Source organism: Oratosquilla oratoria, chromosome 26 (assembly GCF_046742065.1).
Source record: "Oratosquilla oratoria isolate Oo_2021 chromosome 26, ASM4674206v1, whole genome shotgun sequence".
Classification (NCBI taxonomy): domain Eukaryota; kingdom Metazoa; phylum Arthropoda; class Malacostraca; order Stomatopoda; family Squillidae; genus Oratosquilla; species Oratosquilla oratoria.
Genome location: NC_134802.1, coordinates 7397447 through 7422285, shown reverse-complemented (window position 1 = coordinate 7422285; position 24839 = coordinate 7397447). Strand labels below are relative to the sequence as shown.

General features: G+C 36.6%; 1 protein-coding gene across 13 annotated transcripts in view; it reads left to right on the top strand.

The window, feature by feature from the left end:
* Positions 1 to 24839, top strand: part of LOC143039374 (uncharacterized) — a 1426499-nt gene that overhangs the window by 351786 nt on the left and 1049874 nt on the right. The gene's annotated exons all lie outside the window — the stretch shown is intronic.

Below are 24839 nucleotides of genomic sequence, written 5' to 3'. Positions count from 1 at the left end.
ATGTAAAAATACAAGAAAACCAAGAGAGCAAAGAACAAAATAAAGTCACTGCCCATCATTCAGGAAATGGAATGGAAAACTTTAAACAGATCACCAAGGAATCCACCCACCAAAAAGAGAAAACAAGATCTGAAATGAATAATGAAATTAAAACTAAAAAGAGAGATAGAACTCCAGAACAAAATTCTAATGAAAGAATTCTTTAAAAATCCAATAATGTAGCTAACAAAAACTCAACTTTAACTACAAATAGAAATATAACCAAGATAAAAAGATAAAACATAAACAGCCTTCATGAATAACAAACTCACCCTACTACAATGGAATTTTCAAATCTTGAGAGCTAAATATGAATCATTAAAAATACTAATAGAGTAAAATTTTTCCCATCTGCATCTCGTTACAAGAAATAATGCTTGGACAAAATAGAATATGCCCCAAAGAACATCTCTTTTATCGTAATGAACATCAAACAGATGAAGACTTGGTGGAAGTGCTCTACTGATAAGACTAAATGTTACACACACAAAAATTCCTTTACAAACAAATTTACAAGCTGTAGTTATACAAATATTTACAAAAAAGAAATATACAATTTGTTCAATCTACCTGCCTCCAGACAATATAAATGACCAAAATCTCAAACAAGACCTTGACAACCTGATTAATCAACTTCCTCGTCCATTTTTGCTTGGAGATTTTAATAGTAGACATCCAATGTGGGATCACATGAAACCAAATCCTAGGGGAAATTTGATATTTTCTTACACTGAAGAAAAAGAACTTAGAATACAGGAGGACCTACTCACTTTCATATTCAAACTGAAGCACTTGTATCGATTTATCTATCTATTCACCTGATTGCTATTTGGATTTCTCTTGGGAAACCATGGATGACTGTTTAGGAAGTAACCATTTTCCAATCACCATTAATATAGTAGACGAAAGAGCTGTACCAAGGTCTCCATGATGGATGATAAATAAAGCAAACTGGGCTCTCTTTACATCTTTAACCTTTATAGAAACTGATGCCGAAAACTTCCCCACAGTGGATGAAGCTCTAGATTTTTTGAACAAGGTCATTATGAGTGCTAGTGACAAATCAATTCCCTGCACTAATGGGCAATTTAGCAGAAAACCTGTCCCCTGGTGGAATACCCAATGTCGTTTAACATGTAAAGCAATGAGAGCTGCATTCACCCGCTATCGACGACATCCTTGTCAATTCTATTTGATTTGTTATAAAAAAAGCAAGAGCTAGATTCCAATATCAGGTAAAACAGGCTAAGTGCCAATCCTGGATAAACTATGTTTCTAAAATAAACTGGAGAACTAGCCTCATGAAAGTTTGGACTAAAGTAAGAAAAATATCTGAAAAATATATCCCTACATCATCACCAGTCATACAACTTAATAATCAAACACTTCATAGCCCAGATGACGTAAGTGAAGCCTTTGCAGACCATTTTGCAAATATCTCTTCAAAAAATCCTTCATCTATGTATTTTCAACATCGTATTCAAGAAGAAAATAATGAATTAAAATTTAGAACAACAAAAAATTAATCTTATAACCTGCCATTCAGCATGAAAGAACTCCTATCTGCTTTATCTTCATGTAATGACTCCTCTCGAGGCAATGATGAAATAACTTACTCTATGATCATGCACCTCACTGTAGGGACTAAATTTTTTTTACTAGGTATAATAAATAGAATATGGAAAGAAAAGGCATTCCCTAATATCTGGAACATAGCAATAATATTGGCTTTCTTCAAACCAGGAAAAGATAATAAAATCATGACCAACTATTGTCCTATAGCACTCACATCTTGTATATGTAAATTAATGGAGAAAATGGTAAATATACACCTAGTCTGGTATTTGGAGAAAAATGGACTTTTTAACCCCACACAGAGTGGATTTCGTAAGATGATATCATGCACAGATGCATTGATAAGATTGAAGACATCAATTTGTGAGGCTTTTGCTAATATGAAACTCCACATCTTGGTCTTCTTTGATATATAAAAAGTTTACAATACCACTTGGAGATTTGGCATCTTGAAAGTTATTCATGAAATTGGACTTAGAGGAGAACTTCCCATTTTTATTAAATCTTTAATCAACAACCGAAGGCTCAAGGTCAAAATTGGTAATGCATTTTCCTCAGTTCATGTTCAAGAAGAAGGAGTGCCACATGGCAGTGTTTTAAGCGTGACACTGTTTGCATTATCAATAAATGGTACAAGTTCTATAATCCCACATGAAGTAATGCATACACAATTCACACACACCTTCACACTGTAAACACCTCCGTCACTGTCGTCGTCGCGGGACCAAGAAGAAGAGGATTTACAATGAAAAAGGAAACCTGGTTTGTATTGTAGGGGTGGGGCGTGATCGTGAGTGTCCAAAATTATATCTCTGCAGTGCTAGTCAATTGTATTAACACAGTATTAGCAAAAATGAAAGAAAACAACGACCCAAAAGCCAATCACAAACCAGAGCCATCTGACGTCCGTCTGTCGAACCATGATGTAAACAGACATTCCTGAAATACATGTATCAATAATGACAAAGAAGATTTTCCAGGATTTAGTAAGTATGAAAGCAGGAACTTAAGTTGATTATTAGAGATAGAGAGGGATATGAGCAAAAATAGGATATGGTGGGAGAATGAAATAATGAACTTAAGAAAGGATATCATTGGTTTAATGGACTGCTTAGCACAAGTGAATCACGAAATTTCTGACCTAAGAAAAACCAAATTGGATCTTACAAACGGGATTAAAGAAATGAAAAGGGATATAAATGAGCTGAAGAGTGATAACGAAAAGAAGAGAATGATAATAACATTAGCAAAAACTTAAAGAAAGAGGTGAACAATAAATTACAAGAAATGATGGAAAAAATCGAAGAGAACCTAGGTGAGGAAAATATTCAGAAAATTAAGTGGAAGGAAAACATTGAAAATAAGAACATTTTTTCAAAGAAATAGTCAAGCAGCAAATGCAGGATAATGCATAAGACACAATTATCTAAGTGATTAATGAAAAAGCTAATTGGGTCAGAGATACAGTAGATAGGAAAAAATGTATTGTGGTATATGGACTGAAAGAAAAACAGGGATTGGCAAGGTGCATGAGAGAAAAAGAAGAAAAAAAGACAGCAGTAGAAATCCTAAATGAAATTCAGGGGGGAGACCGAGATGCAGCCAAAGACCTGGAAGAGACATATAGAATCGGTCACTATTCTAAGGATAGAAATTGACCTCTAAAGATAAAATTAATGTCACAGATGGTAGTAGAAAACATATATGAAAAAGTAGGCAATTTGGCAATGAGTGAAAAGTACAATAAGGTATGGATAAAAAGAGAAATGAAACTGAGGAATTAGAAAAAGAAAAGTCACTATGAGAAGAAGCAAAGGAAAAAAATTCAATGAGAATGGAGACAGAAAGCAAGGAATTCCATTGGAGAGTAATCGACATGAGATTGAGGAAATGGCACATCAAAACGAAAAAACCAAAGACAGAAAAAATAATGGAGGAAGAAGAAAATTAAAAGTGGCCTATACTAACATTGACGGATTGATTTCAGGTCTGAACGAACTCAATGATTACCTGCTAGAAGAAAAACCAGACATAATGAGAATTGTAGAGACTAAAGTAAGAGGTGAAATACCATCCATCGATATTGGACAAGGAATATATAATTACTGGATAAAAAACAGGGACAAGAAATAGGGAGGAGGAATCATGTTCTTGGCCAAGAAAGACTTAACGTGACAAAAATTGCGGAGGGCAAAGGTAATGTTGAACTGATCATGATAAAAGTCGAAGGCAAGAATATGAAAAGTAGAAAGTTTGTGGTGACCTATGTGCCCCCAAAAATGAATGCTTGGAAAGAAAACGAACATACAAAAATGCTAGAAGATACAAGGAAATCATTAAATGAGATACTAATGGGCAGGGGTAATGTGGTAGTTATGGGGGACTTCAATTGCAAAGAAATTTATTGGGATAACTTGACAGTGCAATGAGGAGACGACTTGTGGGGTAATGTACTGCTGGACATGACCATGGAATTCACAATGACCCAATGGGTCAGCGAAAACACCAGATACAGAAGCAATGAAGAGCTGTCAAAAACTAGATTTAATATTTACAACAGAACCTGAAGTTGTGGACAAAATCCATTACAAGACACCAATTGGAAGCTTTACTAAAGGAAGAAATAAACATGGAGAGAGATGAAAAGCATAGGAAAGGAAGATTGATGTACAACAAAACGGACTTTGCAAAACTAAAGATATTCTTCCGGAATGCAAACTGGGAAAAATTCTATATGGAAGAGACAAAAGTGGATGAGAAATGGAATATCTTGATGGAAATTACAATGAAGGGGTAAACAGGCATGTACCAAGACAAAAGCGAGAGAGTACATCAAATGTTGGTTTAACAAAAGATGCAGTGAGGCAAAAGACAGAAGGGACAAAGCTTGGAAAAGGTGGAGAAAGATAAAAAACCTAGTAAATGGCAGATTTATATAAACAATAGAAATGAGTAAGTTAATGTGAGAAGAGAGGAGAAAAGGAACCATGAAAAGGATATTATAGATAAATGCAAAGATCAACCCAAACTTTTCTATCCCCCCCCCCGGGGGCCCAGTACTTTGATGTAGGGGGGGGGGGGCTTGTGTGTAGTAAGGACGGGCTGAGCTGTGCCAGTCAGGTGCAACCATACTGGAGAGGTCAGCCCTAAGCTACCAGACAAAAACTGAGCCAAAATATTTTTGTTGACGACCCTAGCTTGTCTTTAACCATGGACTGGAATGCTCATAGGATTTGCTGCCCTCACCCTATGATAGTTGTTTTAGGATGAGGTTTTTGGGGTAGTGAATACATAGGGGGTCCCTCACCCTTTTCCTTTGTGAATTCCCCTATCCCTATCCCATCTCCATCTCATCTCCATCTTCTTCCCCAAATCGTGATATGCAATCTAAAAAAGGAACTAATAACCCAGACTCTACATCGTCTGTTGGACCATTGTCAGAGAGGAGGATGCCACCCGTGAAAGCAAAGAAATTAGAAAAGAACCCATCTTGTAGACCCTCTCTCTTTCAGACTTCTTTTCCCAGACCAGTAGACCCAAAAAAGAAAAAGAAAACAGTATAATGTCTATAATTCAATGGAATATTCAAGGTTTTAATTCTCATCGAGAGCAGGTTCGGATTCTCTTTAAAGAACATGATGTGTCTGCTATTTGTCTCCAAGAAACTATGCTTGGCAATTTATCCCCTAATGTTGGACTTAATTATAAATTTTACAGATCTCCTCCTGTGATTGGGGGCCGTGCCCATGGAGGTACTGGTATCATTGTTGATAAATCTGTAAACCACAGAAGTGTCCACCTACATTCGGTGTTGCAGGCTTGTGTAGTACAAATCTTTACCACAAAATGGATCACTTTATGTTCTTTGTATTTGGAACCTGAACTGGAAGATCGACTCCTAGACATATATAACCACTCCCGTCAGTTTGAGTTAAATGACCTACAATCTTTGGTCGACCAGCTCCCTGAGCCTTTTATTTGAATGGGTGACTTTAATGCCAAGCATCCTCTATGGGGTGAATCAAGGTGTGACCCCTAGGGCAATATAATTGAAGAATTTATTGATAATAACGATGTCATTTTGATGAATGACTGTTCCAAAACTAGGTTTGATGTCTTTCACAACTCAAGTTCTGCTATAGACCTAACTATTTGTTCATCATCCTTAAGATTAGACTACAGTTGGTCAATAGATGAAGATCTACATGGTAGCGACCACTGGCCTATCCATATCAAATATTTAAAGAACACTCCCTCCTGTTGCTTACCTAAATGGAAGACAGGAGAGGCTAATTGGGAATTATTTAGGAGATCCACAGAGATTAATTATAAGACTAGTGATTTTTCTAGTAACTCTGATGCATATGATTATGTGGTAGGCAGAAAGATTACAAGAATTTGCTATAAGAGATATTGGAGATATCCTTGTTTAGTCAATAAGATAATGTACAGAAGAGCTCAAGCAAAGCAGAAGAAAATCTTCAAGAAAGCAAGGAGGGAATCCTTCATTAAATATATTAGCGAATTGAAATATGACTCTTCCCCTACCTTAGTATGGAATAGGATTCGAAAATTACAAGGAAAGTTTACTCCATCTCCTTTACCCATTCTGAAGATAAATGACTCTTTTATATCAGATACAAGAGGAGTAGCAGAGGCTTTTGGAAGACATTATGCTGATATTTCAAGTCCACAACATTATTCACATGATTTCAGAAGAATTAGAGCCAAGACCAAGATTATTCCTCCTACCAATATGAACTCGTAGGCATATAATCTTCTTTTCACCTTGGATGAAATGGATCATGCTTTATCCCTATCCTCCCCAACCTCTCCTGGAGAGGATGACATTCTTTATTCCATGGTTGCTCATTTATCCATATCCTCGAAGAAATTCCTTTTAAATGTGCTGAACAAATTTTGGTCTTCTTAAAGGCAGGAAAAGACTCTCATGACCCACAAAGTTACAGACCTATTGCTCTCACTAGCTGCATTTGTAAGATCTATGAAAGAATGGTTAATATGTGTTTAGTTTGGTTTTTGGAATCTAAAAATTTCCTATCTAACCGACAGTTTGGATTTAGAAGAATTAAGTGCACTCTGGACCCCTTTTTATCACTCGTGAGATTCAGAATGCCTTTGCAATTCAGAACTCGAGCATTGCTGTGTTTTTTTACTTGAAAAATGCCTACGATGCTACCTGGCGGGGAGGCATTCTGAAACAACTTGCAGAGTGGGGTATCGAGGGTAATATGTTCAATTGTTTAAAGGATTTCTTGTCTGACCGTTATCTAAAAGTCAGAGTGGGCTCTTCTTTCTCATGTGCATATCTTCAGCATACCCATTAATAGTTTGTTAGAACAAGTTCCCACAGGAGTTCATGGATTGGCTTATGCTGATGACTTCGCTATTGTGTGCAGCAAATTGACAACATTAGAAACAGGCCAAAAGATTCAAGAGGTTATTAACTTAGCAACAGCATGGGCTAATAGCAGGGGCTTCAGATTCTCTGCTGAAAAACAAAAGCCATTAGGTTCTCCAGACTAAGACGCGAGGAAGAGATACCAACATTATTCTTAGAGGGTGTCATATTACCATATAAAGATCAAGTAAAATACTTGGGTCTGGTTTTGGACAAAAGGTTGACATTCACTCATCACATAAACGAGGTTATATACACTGTTAAACAGCGACTTGATATACTAAAGGTAGTGTCTCGCTTCAACTGGGGAGCAGATCATATAACTCTAATAAGGCTTTACCAAACATTGTGCCTTAGCAAAATGGATTATGGATGTCAAATTTATGGATCGGCATGTAAAACTTTATTAAAGAAGCTTGATATAGTCCACAATATGGCTTTGCGGATCTGTTCGGGAGCTTATAGAACATCTCCAGTGGATAGCTTGTATGTGGACGCAGGAGTTCCTCCCCTCTTGACATCCAAACAGAATCCAAATTTCAAATATATAAAGCAGCCGGTAGACAGAGCTCCAAGAAAAAGTACTCTGCCGAAACCTTTAGAAGTGAGATGTGAAGTTGGGGCAGAGGAGGTAGGACTTGTTCCTGTTACAATTGCTGAGATCACGCCTCCCAAATTTCCTCCTTGGAACTGATGCCCCACTGTAATTTGTCCTCGTAAAAACAAGAAAAATAGAACTGCTGTAGAGTTAAGAAGTGAATTTTTAGAACATTTATCAGTACATGCTGATTCAATTTTTATTTATATAGATGGATCAAAATCCCAAGATGGTGTTGGTTGTGCTGTTGTATCTGATAGCACAGTTTTAAAGAGGAAGTTGCCTCATTTTAGCTCTGTTTTTACTGCTGAACTGCTGGCAGTCAGCAATGCCCTCAAATTTGTTTTTAATTCTGTTCCATCTAATAAGAACGTTGTTATTTTTACAGACTCCATGAGCATTCTATCCTCTCTAAATACGTTATTGCCTCTTCACTTTTTAGTCCAAGAAATACAGGACTGGTTGATTCTTATGAACAACCGAAAGAAAATCGAAGTGAACTTTTGCTGGGTGCCGTCCCATTTGGGTATCACTGGAAATGAACAGGCCGATGCTGCAGCCAAAGCTGCCACTAGGCTCAGCCATATAACAGACAAAAAAATCCCACATACAGACTTCAAACAAGTAATTCATTGTTATGCAATGGAGAAGTGGCAAGAACAATGGACAAGGCTGGACGGTAGTTACAAGTTAAAGAGATTGGTGAACCCTTGGAAGTGTCCTTCTTTGGACAGAAGGTCAAGTATTGTTTTAAGAAGACTAAGAATTGGCCATTCCTACATTACCCATAAATTTTTGATGGCAAGTGGAGCAGAAAGGCTGGCCCCCCCAATGTCCCACTTGCCAAGTTGTTTTTACAATTAAACACATTTTAATTCAGTGCCCTGCATACTCTAATAAGCGCAGGGCAAACTTTTCAACAAATTTATCTTTTAAAGAAATTTTAGGGGAGGAAGCTCATGTGAAGAATGTGATAAAGTTTTTAAAAGACATAGATTTATTTTATGAAATTTAAAATTGTATACATGACTGCTTGTAAGTGTATCTTGTTCTGATGTGTTTTTGTTAGTGCTTATTGTTTTTACTATTTTACTTGAATTTCTATCTATTTATATAAGATAGATATGTGCTGAATGGCCTACCAGCTCCGGCGCTTGGCCTTCAAGCCAAAAATTTCATAAATCAATCAAACTATTCTATCGATATGTGAATGATAAACTTAAAACCAAACAGGAAATGGTGAAACTATGCCAAGGAAATATAGAATACACAGAAGAATTAGAAATGGCTGAAGTCATGAACAATCACTTTAAATCTGTCTTCACCAAAGAGAAAATACAAAATTGGGATAATAACAAGCAATCTCCCCACGTGAGTGAGTTTATAACAACACAAAAAGAAATATCAGAACACCTATCAAAACTTGACGTCAGAAAATCACATGGCCCGGATGGTATTGCAAATTGGATTCTAAAGGAATGCAAAGAAGAACTAACAGACAAAATAAACAACATGATAAATAGCTCATTCAAAGAAGGAAAGATACCTAAAGACTGGAAAAATTCTAACATTGTTCCAATATGTAAAGGAGGAAACAAGGAAGAATCCACCAACTATAGGCCAGTATCACTAATAAGTACTATAGCCAAAATTTGTGAGAAAATCAAGAATAGATGGGTAAAACATCTGAAAGACAACAACATAATAAAACCAAGACAATTTGGGTTCAGACAAGGAAGATCATGCACCACAAACTTAATATGCTTCAACTCAAGACTAATAGAAATAGTGCAAGAAAGAAATGGATGGGCTGATTGTGCCTTCCTAGACTTGCAAAAAGCTTTTGACAAAGTACCACACAGATAATTACTAAAAAAACTGGAACACATAGGAGGAATACAAGGGAACCTACTAAAATGGATGGAGGACTTCCTGACTGGTAGAAAGATGAGTTAGTGCTCAGAGAAAAATATTCAGATTGGAAAGAGGTGATCAGTGGAGTACCACAAGGATCTGTATTGGCACCAGTAATGTTTGCTATTTATATGAATGACATGGACGAGGATGTGAAATGTTACATGAACTTCTTTGCAGACGACGCCAAACTATTAAGGAAAGTAGAAACTGATAAGGACCATGAAGCACTGCAGGAAGACCTGAATAAGGTATGGAACTGGAGTCAGAAATGGGAAGTGGACTTTAATACTAAGAAGTGTAGCATAATGGAGTTTGGAAAAAGCAAAAACAGAATATCAGGAAAATATACAATTGGAACCAAGTAGGTAAAAGATTTGGGGATAATTATCAGAAACGACTTGTCCTATGATAAACAGATTAACAAAATTGTCGGGAAGGCTTACAACTTGCTAAGATCAATAACAGTGGCATTTGCATACTTGGACGAAGACATGATAAAAAAAATATTGGTTACACTGATAAGACCTAGACTAGAGTATGCGGCAACATTGTGGTCACCCAGTACCAAAAAGAATATAATGAAAATAGAAAGAATCCACAGAGCAGTAACAAAAATGGCACCTGCACTTGCAAACCTATCATATGAGGAGAGATTGGCTAAACTGGAGTTACCAACGCTGGAGCAAAGAAGAGAGAGAGGTGACCTACTGACCATCTACAGAATCATGAAAGGCACAGAGATACTTGATAGAGAGGACTTACTAAACTGGGACAAGAGAAACACAAGAGGACATGGAAAGAAAATAAAAAAAACATAGCTACAGAAGAGAACTGAAGAAAAACAGTTTTCCACATAGAGTAGTGGGCACTTGGAACAAACTGGATAATGAAATAGTATGCACAAAAACCATTCATGAGTTTAAAAGCAAACTAGACACTGTGAGATACAAAGGTGGGACACCGCGAGCATAGCTCCCCTTCCCGCAAAATACAACTAGGTAAATATGCTATTTGCTAATGACTTGTCCATCTCTTTTGTAGCTTCACAAATGGTAATTGCTGAAAGAAAGATACAATTAACTATTAAAAAATAGCAGATTGAGCTTCGAAACATGGACTCAAGTTTTCAGCTTCAAAAACGGTAGTGACGCATTTTTGCCGAATAAGAGGTCTGCATCCTGATCCTGACTTATATTTACATGGACAAAAAATATCCTGCAAAGATGAAACACAGTTCTTAGGACTGATTCTTGATAAAACATTAACTTGGATCCCACACATTAAGAATTGAAAGGTAAAATGCTCACAAGCTCTTGATTAAATAAAAATACTCTCTACATCTCATGGGGAGCTGACAGGAAACATCTGATGATCCTCCATAAAGCACTAGTTGCCTCAAAACTGGCTTATGGATGTGAATTGTATTCATCGGCAACAAAAATGGCACTATCAATTTTGAATTCCATATGTAATGCTGGAGTAAGATTAGCCTCAGGAGCTTTTAAATAATCCCCAATACCCAGTTTGTTGGTGGATACAAGTGAATTGCCTCTGGATCTTTACCGCCAGTCACTGCTGGTTCGATACTGGCATAGAATCCAGAGAATTCCTAAATCTCTTGTATGTGAAGTTGTTTCTAATCAAAAATACTATAAATTTTATCTTGATCATCCCAGACTCCCTAAGCCTTTTGTATATCAAGTTTCAATTTTTTTTGAGGAATTAGAGATCCCAAAAATTAACATTTTACCAGTTAAATACTCAATGGTGTCCCCATGGAAGCTTCCATCTATAGAATTTTGTAAATGTATATTCATTTCAAAGAAAGAAATGTCCACAGAGATGATGCGACTAACCTTCCTAGAACACATGGAAATTCATGAAAAATCCATTCCAATTTTTACTGATGGCTCCAAGTCGAGTTCGGGCGCTGGATTTGGAGTTGTCTTTCCAAGTCTTACTCAAAGTGTAAGTTTACCTGAACAGGCCTCTGTCTTTACAGCAGAATTGTATGCAGTCTTAACTGCACTCAAAGAAATTATGATGCACAACAGAAATAGTTTTATAATTTACAGTGACTCAGAAAGTGTACTACAGGCAAGAGTTAACTTTAACTCAAATTGCCCACTGGTAATAGAAATATCAGAATGGTTGTATTTAATAGAAAAAAAGAGGGAAAAATGTAAAGTTCTGTTGGGTCCCTGCCCATGTAGGAGTTAGTGGGAACGAAAAAGTGGATGCCTTAGCAAAACATGCAGCTAGAGTTACTCCCAGGAACAGCCTCGCTCTACCAGTCAGAGATATTTATCCTGTCATTCAGTCAAGACTCCAGGAAGTCTGGAACTTTAACTGGGAACTAGAAGACCAGAAAATGAAGGACATAGCTATCACCTCTCGCCCTTGGAAATATTCAGATTTACCTAGACGAAAAGAAGTTATATTATACAGATTAAGAATCAGTCACACTAGACTGATGCACAGCTTCCTAATGAACAGAGTACCTCAACCATTTTGTAATAATTACATTGTCCCATTGACAATCAAACATACTTTAGTAGAATGCCCAAGTCTAATGGTGGCTAGAGAACATTACTTTTACCATTGTAAAAATAATAATGGCAGATATATTTTGATTAAGAATTTAGGAGCTGAATGTGATATAGATCTCCTCTTTGATTTTCTTAAAGAAATTTGCATTCTTGATAAGATTTAGAATGCCAAGTTTTAAATTTTATTTATATATTTTCTTAACTTTAATGCGGCATTAGTTAAAACCTTTTAAGTACAGCATATCAGTTCAAATGATAACTAATTTATAAGTTAAGTATAAAAGTTTGAATATATATCTCTGTTAAAATATCTTTTCTAATTAATAGTGACCTTACATGCACATACATGCACATACACTATAAGAGATCAGCACTCAAAATGGAATGAAGTAATAAGCGGTGTCCCGCAGGGAACAGTTCTGGCCCCAATAATGTTTGCTATATATATTAATGATATGGATGAAGGAATTGAAAGCTATATGAGCTTCTTTGCAGATGATGCAAAATTACTGAAAAGAGTGAAAACTGAAGAAGATTGTGAATCACTACAGAGAGATCTAAATAAAGTACAAGAATGGAGTAGGAAGTGGGAGATGGAGTTCAATACAAAAAAGTGTAGTATAATGGAATTTGGAAAAAGCAAAAACAGAATAACAGGATCATATAATTTGGGAGAAGAAGGAATAAAAAAAGTAGAAAATGAGAAGGACCTGGGAGTCATTGTTATGAATAATATGTCACCTGAGAAACATATAAATAAGATTTTTGGAGAAACTTATAATTTAATAAGAACAATCAAAGTGGCATTTACATACCTGGATGAAGAAATGGTGAGGAAAATCCTAATCACCCTGATAAGACCAAGATTGGAATATGCAGCAACGATATGGTCACCAAGTACAATGTATAAAAAAACTTGAAAGAATACAAAGAGCAATTACAAAACTGGCACCAACACTCTCAAAACTATCATATGAAGAGAGACTACAAAAACTTAAACTACAGACACTAGAGCAAAGAAGAGAGAGAGGAGATTTGATAGCTATTTACAGAATCATGAAAGGCATAGAAATTACTGATAGAGAGAATCTGATAAAATGGGATGACAGAAATACAAGAGGACACGGAAAGAAAATAAAAAAAGACAGCTATAGAAGAGATTTTAAAAAGAACAGCTTTCCTCACAGAGCAATAGACAGTTGGAACAAGTTAGATGAGAAAGTGGTGTGGGCAAAAACAATACATGAATTTAAAAATAGTTTAGATAAAATGAGATATGAAGACCGGACACCACGAGCATAACTCCCCTTCCCGTAAAATACACCTAGGTAAATACAACTGGGTAAATACACACTAAAAAAAGCTTTTGACAAAGGACCACATAAGAAGTTGCTTAAGAAATTAGAATATGAAGGAGGAATACAAGGTAAATTGCTAAATTGGATGGAAGACTTTTTGCAAGAAAGAAAAATGAGAGTAGTGATAAGAGATCAGCACTCAAAATGGAATGAAGTAATAAGCGGTGTCCCGCAGGGAACAGTTCTGGCCCCAATAATGTTTGCTATATATATTAATGATATGGATGAAGGAATTGAAAGCTATATGAGCTTCTTTGCAGATGATGCAAAACTACTGAAAAGAGTGAAAACTGAAGAAGATTGTGAATCACTACAGAGGGATCTAAATAAAGTACAAGAATGGAGTAGGAAGTGGGAGATGGAGTTCAATACAAAAAAGTGTAGTATAATGGAATTTGGAAAAAGCAAAAACAGAATAGCAGGATCATATAATTTGGGAGAAGAAGGAATAAAAAAAGTAGAAAATGAGAAGGACCTGGGAGTCATTGTTATGAATAATATGTCACCTGAGAAACATATAAATAAGATTTTTGGAGAAACTTATAATTTAATAAGAACAATCAAAGTGGCATTTACATACCTGGATGAAGAAATGGTGAGGAAAATCCTAATCACCCTGATAAGACCAAGATTGGAATATGCAGCAACGATATGGTCACCAAGTACAAAAAAATGTATAAAAAAACTTGAAAGAATACAAAGAGCAATTACAAAACTGGCACCAACACTCTCAAAACTATCATATGAAGAGAGACTACAAAAACTTAAACTACAGACACTAGAGCAAAGAAGAGAGAGAGGAGATTTGATAGCTATTTACAGAATCATGAAAGGCATAGAAATTACTGATAGAGATAATCTGATAAAATGGGATGACAGAAATACAAGAGGACACGGAAAGAAAATAAAAAAAGACAGCTATAGAAGAGATTTTAAAAAGAACAGCTTTCCTCACAGAGCAATAGACAGTTGGAACAAGTTAGATGAGAAAGTGGTGTGTGCAAAAACAATACATGAATTTAAAAATAGTTTAGATAAAATGAGATATGAAGACGGGACCCCACGAGCATAGCTCCCCTTCCCGTAAAATACAACTAGGTAAATACAACTAGGTAAATACACATCTCCCCACCCACGAGAGTTGGAGTAACGACTCGAAGTGCAGCAATACTGAAATTATTTTAGCCCTGGGCAGGATTTGAACCTGAGTAGTATTTACCTAAGTGTGTTTACCTAATTGTAGTATACAGGAAAGGAGCAATGCTCATTGTGTCCTGTCTCCTATTCTCTACTTTTCAAACATACCTAGACTCAAATTCATGTATGGTTCCAACTTATTCTATATCTTTGATTTCCAATTATCATATTTAGATTTGAACTCGTTTATTGTTTCAGCTTGGGTGTGTATTTACCTATTTACCTAGTTACCTAGTTGTATCATACGGGAAGGGAGCTATGCTTGTAATGACCCATATTTGTATCTTTCAACATCTAGTTTGTTCTTAAATTCATGTATGGTTTTTACTCATACTATTGTTTTGTCCAATTTGTTCCAGACGTCCACCACTCAGTGTGGAAACTATTTTTTTTTTTTCCCCAGATCTCTTCTATAACTATCCTTTGAGTTTCTTTTCATGTCCTCTTGTTTTTCTTTTATCCCACTTTAATAAATTTCTATCAAGGACTTCCATGCCTTTCATGATTCTGTAAATGGCCAGTAGATCTCCTCTTTCTCTTTGTTCCAGGGTAGGTAGTTCTGGTTTGGACAATCTTTGTATGTCAGTTTTGAAAATGTTGATGCCATCTTTGTTGTTGCTCATTGGATTCTTTCTAATTTCTTTATATTCTATATATTTGTGCTGGGTGTCCATAGTGTTGCAGCATATTCTTGTCTTCGTCTTATCAGTGTGACTAATATTTCCTTTACCATTATCTCATCCATTTGTTAATATGCTTGTCTGGTGACATGTCTTTGTTAATAATTACTGCTAGGTCCTTTTCTGAGCTAACATTTTTTACTTCCTTTGTACCAATTTTATATTGTCCTGATATTCTATTTCTACTTTTTCCAAACTACATTTCTTAATGTTGAAATTCGCTTCCCACTTTTGGCTCCATTTCCAGATTTTGTCCAGGTCTCTCTGTAGTGATTCACAGTCTTTTTCTGTACTTTCTTTAGTAGTTTTGCAACATCGTATCAGAGGTACAAAGTAAAGAGAAGGGAAGCTAAGTATAAGATAAAGGAAGCAAAGAGGAGAGCAGATGTGAAATGGGGTAAGAGTATGACAGAAAATTTTGAAAGTAATAAAAAGATGTTTTGGAAGGAAATTAAAAGAGAAAGAGGAGATGAATCAAGTAGAGAAGGAAAGGTAAAAAGGTTGAGATGGAGAGATGATAATGGAAGAGAAGGCAATGAGAGGAAGGTGGGCAGAGTATTATAGGGAGTTGCTAAATGTGAAGGAGGATAGGGAGGGAAAGGTAGTTGCAGTGGGAAGCGCTAAGAAAGTGAGAGTGAGGAGTGAGGAAAATGGAGGAGAAATAGGGAAGGATGAAGTGAAAGCAGCTGTTAAGATGAAGAGAGCAGGTAAGGCACCTGGTCTGGATGGATGCCATGCAGAATGTCTAAAAAAAAGGAAGTACAGTTATGGTGGACTGGCTGGTGAGGTTATTTAATGTTTGTTTAAGAGAGGGTAGAGTGCCGGAGGACTGGAGGAGTGCCTTTATAGTTCTGCTTTACAAGGGAAAGGGGGACAAGTGTGAGTGTGGTAGTTTCAGAGGGATCAGCTTGTTGAGTGTAGTTGGGAAGGCTTATGGGAGGATCTTGATTGAGCAGATTAGGATTCGTCAGGGATGTGTTGTGTTGCCCTGACTATTCAATCTTTACATGGATGGGATGGTGCGAGAGGTGAATGCAAGGGTAATAGGTCAGGGATTGGAGATGATTAAAGAAAATGGAGAAAAGTGGGAGGTGAGCCAGTTGTTTGCTGATGACACTGCGCTTGTAGCAGGATCAGAGGAGGGATTGAGGAAGCTAGTGACAGAGTTTGAGAAGGTGTGTGAAAGAAGGAAGCTGAAGATAAATGTGGGTAAAAGTAAGGTGATGAGATATACAGGGGGAGAGAGTGATAGCAGGCTGGAAGTGAGCATTAAGGGTGAAAGACTGGTGGAAATGGATAGTTTTAGATACTTGGGTGCAAATATGGCAGGAAAGGGAGGAGTGGGGATGGAGGTAGAATGTAGATTGAGAGAAGCGAGTAAATGCCTTGGTGGATTGAAAAGTGTAATGAGAAATAGTCATCTGGGAATGGATGCTAAGAGGAGGTTATATGAAGGAGTGATTGTGCCAACAGCAATGTACAGGGCAGAAACATGGAACATGAGAGAGGAAGAGAGAAGGAGTTTGAATGTGTTTGAGATGAAATGTCTGAGAAGTATGACGGGGGTTACTAGGCTGGATAGTTTGAGAAATGAGGAGGTGAGGAGGAGAACAGGGGTGGAAAGGGAACTGGGAGATAGGGTTGATGAAAGAGTATTGGGATGGTTTGGACACATGGAAAGAATGAGTGAAGAAAGATTAGTAAAAGAAGTGTGGAAGGAGTGAATATGAAGGGGCGTCCTAGGATGAGATGGATGGATGGTGTGAAAGGGGCATTACAAAAGAGAGGAATGTCTGTTGAGGAAGGATGGGAGAGGACAGAATATAGGGGTGAATGGAGAGGGGTTGCTAATAGATTATGCTGTGATGCATGAGGGGGAGTGGGTGGGGGATGGGGGGTGAGGAAGTATGTATGAGAAAAAATATGATGCAGCCTTATGGGATTTCTCCCCGTCTTCTCCTTTTCTGCATGAGGGGATGGAGAGGGGGGGTCGCTGAATTTATGAAGTGGCCTTGCTGTGGATGTGCTTTGTCTTGTGACACTGCTTCTGACCCAGGACAGTGGACAGGATGCAGGGATGACCTGTCATCCAGGAGGTGCCAAGATAAGAGGGGGGAGGAGGGGGTAGGGGAGTGGAATATATAGGAAATGGAATGGGTGGGAGTGGTTTCTATGCCTTTTTCTTTGTGGCTACCCCCCATGTAGGGGAAAAAAAGCCTTTGCTATATGTATGTATGCATCATATGCAAAGAAGTTCTTATAATATTCCACACTTTCATCCATGTCATTTATATATATATGGCAAATATTATCAGAGCTAATACAGAACCTTGTGGGACTCCACTTATCATTTCTTCCTAGGTCGAGATTTTTCTCAAAGTACCACCCTCACTTTTCTCCCATTCAAGAAATCTTCCATCCATTTCAATAACTTTCCTTGTACATTTCCTGTTGTTTCGACTTTTCTTAGTAGCTTTTTGTGTGGTATTTTATTAAATGCTCTTAAATTCATGTATTGTTTTTGCACACACTATTTGTTTGTTCCTGATGTCCACTACTCTGTGTGGATTTTTTTTTTCCAGGTCTCCTGTATAACTATCCTTTTTGAGTTTCTTTCCATGTGCTCTTCTATTCTCTTGTCCCAATTTAGTTAGTCCTCTCTATCAAGGACTTCCATACCTTTCATAATTCTGTAAATGGTATGTAGGTTGCCTCTCTTCCTTGTTCCAATGTTAGTAATTTCAATTTAGCCAGTCTCTCCTAGAGATGCAACTAAAAAAAAAAAAAAAAAAAATGTGCTGTTAAAAAAATGCTTAAGAAAAAAAAAAAATCTGTTAGAATATCAAATAAGTCAGTATACCCCTCACTTAAGGTTTTCTATGGTGTTAGGGCACTTCCATTTTCTGTGGTTTCATGTTTTGATGTGTTTTATTTATTTTACAATGTACAGTTGCCCCATTTAGTTTTGGCACATTTTTAAAAATGTTTTGGACAAGAATAGCAACTCGCCCAGTATTCTTTTTTATTACATTTTTGTGTCAGTTCATTTACATGCTTTTTTTTTTTTTTTTTTTTCTTTGCTGAATAGTAACTACCTTAAACAATGTGACAAACAGCAAAATACTCAAAATGGTGTAGCAGACAACACATTTTTCTTGACTTACTAATGACATCTATCACTCTTATTTGACAAGTAATACAATTAATATACATTGCAGAGAAGAGAGAGAGAATGCAGGAATCCATTCACGTAGTGGTCATTGGTAGACTAACAACCAGCTTCAAGCTGTGAGTGGTGTTGAGTGCAGTGACAAACTAACCAAAACTAATCCGTATACTTACAAGTTATGTTATAACCCTATTATTAAATCAATTATTTTCATTTATTTATTCAGCAGAGGGCTTGTGATCCAATTATGTTATGTTGTGATGCAAAAAAAAAAAAAAAAAAAAAAAATTAACAGCTTTTTTTTTTCTTGTAAAAAACTTGTTTTTTTTTATGAGTTTTTTATTTTATTTTTTATTATTATTATTATTTTTTTAATCTCATCCAGATTTGTTCAGATATTAAATATTTAATATATAAAAACAGGTGCAAGTATGTTATTCATCCCTCCACATATGTGCATCTATCTTATTCAAAGAGGCATTAGACAGAGTACAAAAATAAACAAGTAATTGACCACTTTAGTCACTGTCAGATGGTGCAAGCTTGCAACAAGTGTAGATACTGTATATGGGCCAGTATGGCTATTGGCTGGCTACCTTACAAAATTTACCTTTTATCTTAGCATACTCTTCAAAGATTAAACACTCCAATTTCCCATAGTGACCCTGGACGTTGCCTAAACACAGATTCGCCACTTGGACAGTGGAAAAGGGGTTAACATAGTAATGGGGGGAAACTGTTGTACTCCCTGCCACCCATCAAGGCTCAGAGCTTACTTTCTACATGTCTTTTTGCTCACTATCCCTTAACTTTAACCTACAATATATACATAAGTCTTGAGATGCAACTAAAAAAAAAAAAAAAAAAAAAAAAAACATGGATATTTTCCTTTTTTTTATATTTTGTTTTAAAATAACTCAGCAAGGAAAAGAACCATATTACAATAATTTTTCTGTTAGAATATCAAATAAATCAGTATACCCCTCACTTAAGGTTTTCTATGGTGTTGGGGCACTTCCATTTTCTGTGATTTCATGTTTTGATGTGTTTTATTTATTTTACAATGTACAGTTGCCCCACTTAGTTTTGGCACAGTTTTAAAAATGTTTCAGACAAGAATAGCAACTTGTCCAGTATTCTTTTTTATTACATTTTCGTGTCAGTTCATTTACATGCTTTGTTTTTTCTTTGCTAAATAGTAACTACCTTAAAAAATGTGAGGTGTACAAAAGGAGAGGATGGTGGAGAGTTGGAAGTCTTAAAGGGGAGAGGCTGGAGGAAGTGGATAGTTTTAGGTACTTGGGGTGATATGGGTCAGGGAAAAATAAGAAAAGATGAGGTGGAAGTAACGATGAAAATGATGAGACCAGGTAAGGCACCTGGGTTAGATGGGTGTCATGCAGAGTGTCTGAAGAAGGGAGGTAAAGTAATAGTAGACTGGTTAGTGAGGTTGTTTAATGTGTGTCTAAGGGAGGGTAGAGTACCAGAGGACTGGAGGAGTGCATGTATAGTTCCGCTTTTCAAAGGAAAAGGGAACAAGTGTGAATGTAGTAGTTTCAGAGGGATCAGTTTGTTGAGTGTAGTTTGGAAGGCGTATGGGAGGGTTATAATTGAGAGAATTAGGAGAGGAACAGAGGAAGTAATTGGTGAGGAGCAGTGTGGGTTTAGGAGAGGTAGGGGCTGTGTGGATCAGATTTTTGTGATAAGACAGATTTGTGAGAAAGCTTTAGGAAAGGGTAAGGATGTCTTTTGGGCCTTTATGGATTTGGAAAAGGCTTATGATAGGGTAGACAGGAAGGCACTGTGGGAGGTTTTGCAGATATATGGTATTGGGGGAAAGCTGTTAAGAGCAGTCAAGAGTTTTTATGAGAGTAGTAGAGCCTGTGTTAGAATCAGAAATGGAGAGAGTGAATGGTTTGAGGTAAAGGTGGGACTACGTCAGGGATGTGTCATGTCGCCATGGCTGTTCAATGTGTATATGGATGGGGTGGTATGGGAGGTAAATGCAAGAGTAATGGGCAGGGGACTGGAGTTGGTTGCGGAAAATGGAGAAAAGTGTGAGGTAAGTCAGTTGTTGTTTGCTGATGACACTGCACTTGTGGCAGGGTCAGAGGAGGCATTGGGAGAGTTAGTGACTGAGTTTGGGAGGGTGTGTAATAGGAGAAAGTTGAAGGTGAATGTGGGTAAAAGTAAGGTGATGAGGTGTACAAAAGGAGAGGATGGTGGAGAGTTGGAAGTCTTAAAGGGGAGAGGCTGGAGGAAGTGGATAGTTTTAGGTACTTGGGGTCATATGTGGCTGCAAAGGGAGGAGTAGAGGTAGAGGTAAGCTGTAGATTGACAGAAGCAAATAAATGCCTTGGGGGATTTCAAAAAGTAATGAGAAATAGACATTTGGGAATTAATGCAAAGAGGAGATTGTATGAAATGGTGATTGTGCCGACAGTGCTGTGTGGGGCAGAGACATGGAATTTGAGAGAGGCAGAGAGGAAGAGCTTAAATGTGTTTGAGATGAAATGTCTGAGAAGTATGGTGAGGGTTACAAGAATGGACAGAGTGAGAAATGAGGAAGTGAGAAGGAGAGCTGGGGTGGAAAAGGAGTTGGCTGAGAGGGCTGATGAAAGACTATTAGGATGGTTTGGACACATGGAAAGAATGGATGAAGGAACACTGGTGAAAGGGGTATGGAAGGCAGAGATGGAGGGAGTGAATTTGAGAGGACGACCGAGGATGAGATGGATGGATGGGGTGACGGGCGTTGAGCAAAAGGGGAATGTCTGTGGAGCAGGGAAGGGAGGTGGCAGAAGATAAGGAGATGAGTGGAGAAGGGCTGTGTATAGATGATACTGTGATGAAAAGAAAGGGAAGAGATGGGAGGATGGGGCGGGTTTGGGGAGTGGAAAAGTGTGAATGATACTTTGACGCAGCCTGAAGGGACTTCTCCCCGTTCTATGTGAGGGGACGGAGAGGGGGGGTTGCCAATTAAGTGAAGCGGCCTTGCTGTGGACGTGCTGTGTCCTGCTGCATTGCTTCTGACTCAGGGTGGTGGGCGGGATGCAGGGATGACCCGTCGTCTACAAGGAGCTAAGATGTGAGGGTGGAAGGGATGATGGGTGGGAGTGGGTTTATGCCTTTTGACTTGGCTACCTCCCTGATAAGGGGGAAAAAGCCTTTTGTATATAGATAGATAGAATTATGGTTATGGGTTAAAGCATAAATACCTGGTACACTTAGGCCTAATTTGCAATTGTCTTAATAACATAATCAGTTTTAAATTAGATTAAAATGGTTCGTGATTTTCTTTACTCTGATTTCTATTTTTCATTGCTTCACTTGTAGGCCTATTGTATTCACTAGTAACCATGATCAGTAGCCTGTTTCTATTTCGTATATTTCAAACCACTAAATTTCTTTGATAAATGTATGATTTTCATATTCTGAAGTAGCTTTATCATAATCTAGCATGTTTCTATTAAAGGAAAATGTGATAAAACTACTGAAAATGAAGGAAAAGAAAATTCACTGGGAGACACTGCTTCAGGCAGAATCTGCAGCTGTTATTTGTTTACATTAGTATTAGTAGCACACCATGCCGTCACATGGTGGCAGCACAAATTGATGTTTATTTATGTTGAAGTAGAAGCATTGCAGTATAGTACAAAATATGATATATATATATATATATATATATATATATATATATATATATATATACAGTATATATATAGTTTCACTCTCTTTACAGGAAACAACTACAAATACATGTCCACAAACACTTTTACCCAGACTGACAACGATAGCTTGTCAGTATTGTGTATTTTTTTTTTTTTTTTTTATTATTATTAATGGATTGTTTTTTTGTTTCCATCTGGAGAGACCACTTAGTGTACATATACACTGCACACACTCACTATTGCCTCCAAAAGTAAAAGCAAAACCATACAAAAACTGCTAAATTGTGCAACTGGTAAAACCAAACAGGGAAACCATGTAAAAGAAATAATTTTATTGGACTTAAGGAGTCGAAGTCGGATAAAAAAATTCCAACTCCGACTCTGACTCCTAGTACTCTTAGAAATCCGACTCCAACTCCGACTCCAGCTAAAACCTCCGACTCCACAACCCTGCTGTCTAATGCCTCTTTGAATAGGATAGATGCACATATGTGGAGGGATGAATAACATACTTGCACCTGTTTTTCTATACTAAATATTTAATATCTGAACAAATTTGGACGATATTATTATTATTATTATTATTATTATTATTATTATTATTATTATTATTATTTTTTTTTTTTTTTTTTTTTTTTTTTTTTTTTTTTTTTTAAGTCTCTCCTCATATGACAGGTTTGAAAGTGCTGGGGCCATTTTCGTGGTTGCTCTCTGGATTCTTTCAATTTTCATTATATTTTTGGTACTGGATGTCCATAGTGTCACAGCATACTCCGGTCTAAGCCTTAGCCTAGATTTAATATATCTAGACCTTGCAAAAGCTTTTGATACTGTCCCACATGAAAGACTACTTACTAAATTAGCTTTACACAGAATAAGTGGTAGCCTATTAGGTTGGACTAGTAATTGGTTGAATGGTCGAAAACAGAGAGTTGTTTTAAATGGAAAAACTTCTAGATGGAAAAATGTTACAAGTGGAGTTACTCAGGGTTCCGTTCTTGGACCACTTCTATTCATAGTATATATAAATGATATAGACCATGGACTAAAATCTACTGTTTCCAAATTTGCTGATGATACAAAACTGCGGAGTGGCAAATGATCACTCAAACCAATTAGATATTCAAGAAGATTTAGATAAATTACAGCAATGGTCTGAAAAGTGGCTAATGAAATTTAACACAAGTAAATGCAAGGTAATGCACATAGGTAAAAATAACAGTAAGTACAATTACAAGTTATTTGGAAATTCATTAACAAAAGTGGATAGTGAAAAAGATCTCGGCGTAATTATCAGTAACGACCTCAAATCATCCAAGCAGTGTATTTCAGCCTCTGAGAAAGCAAATAAGATTCTGGGATTGATTGCGCGATCTTTTGATTTCAAAAGTCCATCACTCATTAACAAGCTATATAAATCGTTAGTTCGTCCACATTTGGAATATGCTGTTTCCGTATGGTCACCGAATCTCATTAAAGACATTGATAAACTGTAAAAAGTATAACAGCGAGCCACAAAACTGATTCTAAATATAAAAAATTAATCATACAAAAATCGACTAAAACATATCTGTTTTTCCTAAAAAAGTGTAGACTCAGAGGTGACTTCATACAGGTCTTTAAGATTCTAAAGGGAATTGACAACATCAAAAGTGACAAAATTTTCACATTGAATGAGAATCAGACAAGAAATAATGGTCTCAAACTGTGCGGAAATAGATTAAATTTGGAAGTAGGTAGAAACAACTTTGCCAACCGTGTAGTTAATGAATGGAATAAACTTCCAGCACAGGTAGTGCAATGTAGTTCAGTTCAAAGCTTTAAGAATCATTTAGATAAACACCTAAGCAAGATGCTGTAATGATTATAATTTATTTTATATTATTTGTTTTTGTTTTATCATTTGTCTGATTTTCATTTATTATTAGTTATATGTCAATTTATTATTATTTACTATTCACCTGTTTATTATTTAACTATACCTATGCATTTATTTATGTATTTTATTTGTTATTTACATTATTATAGCTTCTTATTTATTATTTTATTATTATTATGATTTTTTTTTTCGCATCCGACCTAGATATGGACCAAAAGGTGTCCTGTCGGCTTGCTCCACCTTTGTAATCCTTTGTGTGACTAATATTTTTTTAACCATTTCTTTGTCTAAATAGGTAAAAGCCATTTTTATTGATCTTAGTAAGTTGTAAGATTCTCCAACAATTTTGTTTACTTGTTTATCAGGGGACAAGTCATTTGAGATAATTACTCCCAGGTCTTTTTCAGATCCCACTTTTTTTACTTCCTTTCTTCCAATTGTATATTGTCCTGATATTCTTTTTTCTATTTGTTCTGAACTCCATTATGCTACATCTCTTAATGTTGAAGTCTACTTCCCACTTCTGACTCCATTTCTAAACCTTGGTTAGGTCTGTCTGTACTGATTCACAATCCATTTCAGTTTTCACTTTCCTCAACAATTTAGCATAGTCTGCAAAAAAAACTTATATAACATTCCACATCTTCATCCATGTCATTCACATAAATAGTGAACATTACTGGAACCAATACTGATCCCTGAACACTTCTCTGAGCACTACTCTCATTTTTCTACCATGCATGAAATCCTCCATCCAGTTTACTAGGTTACCTTATATCCCTCCT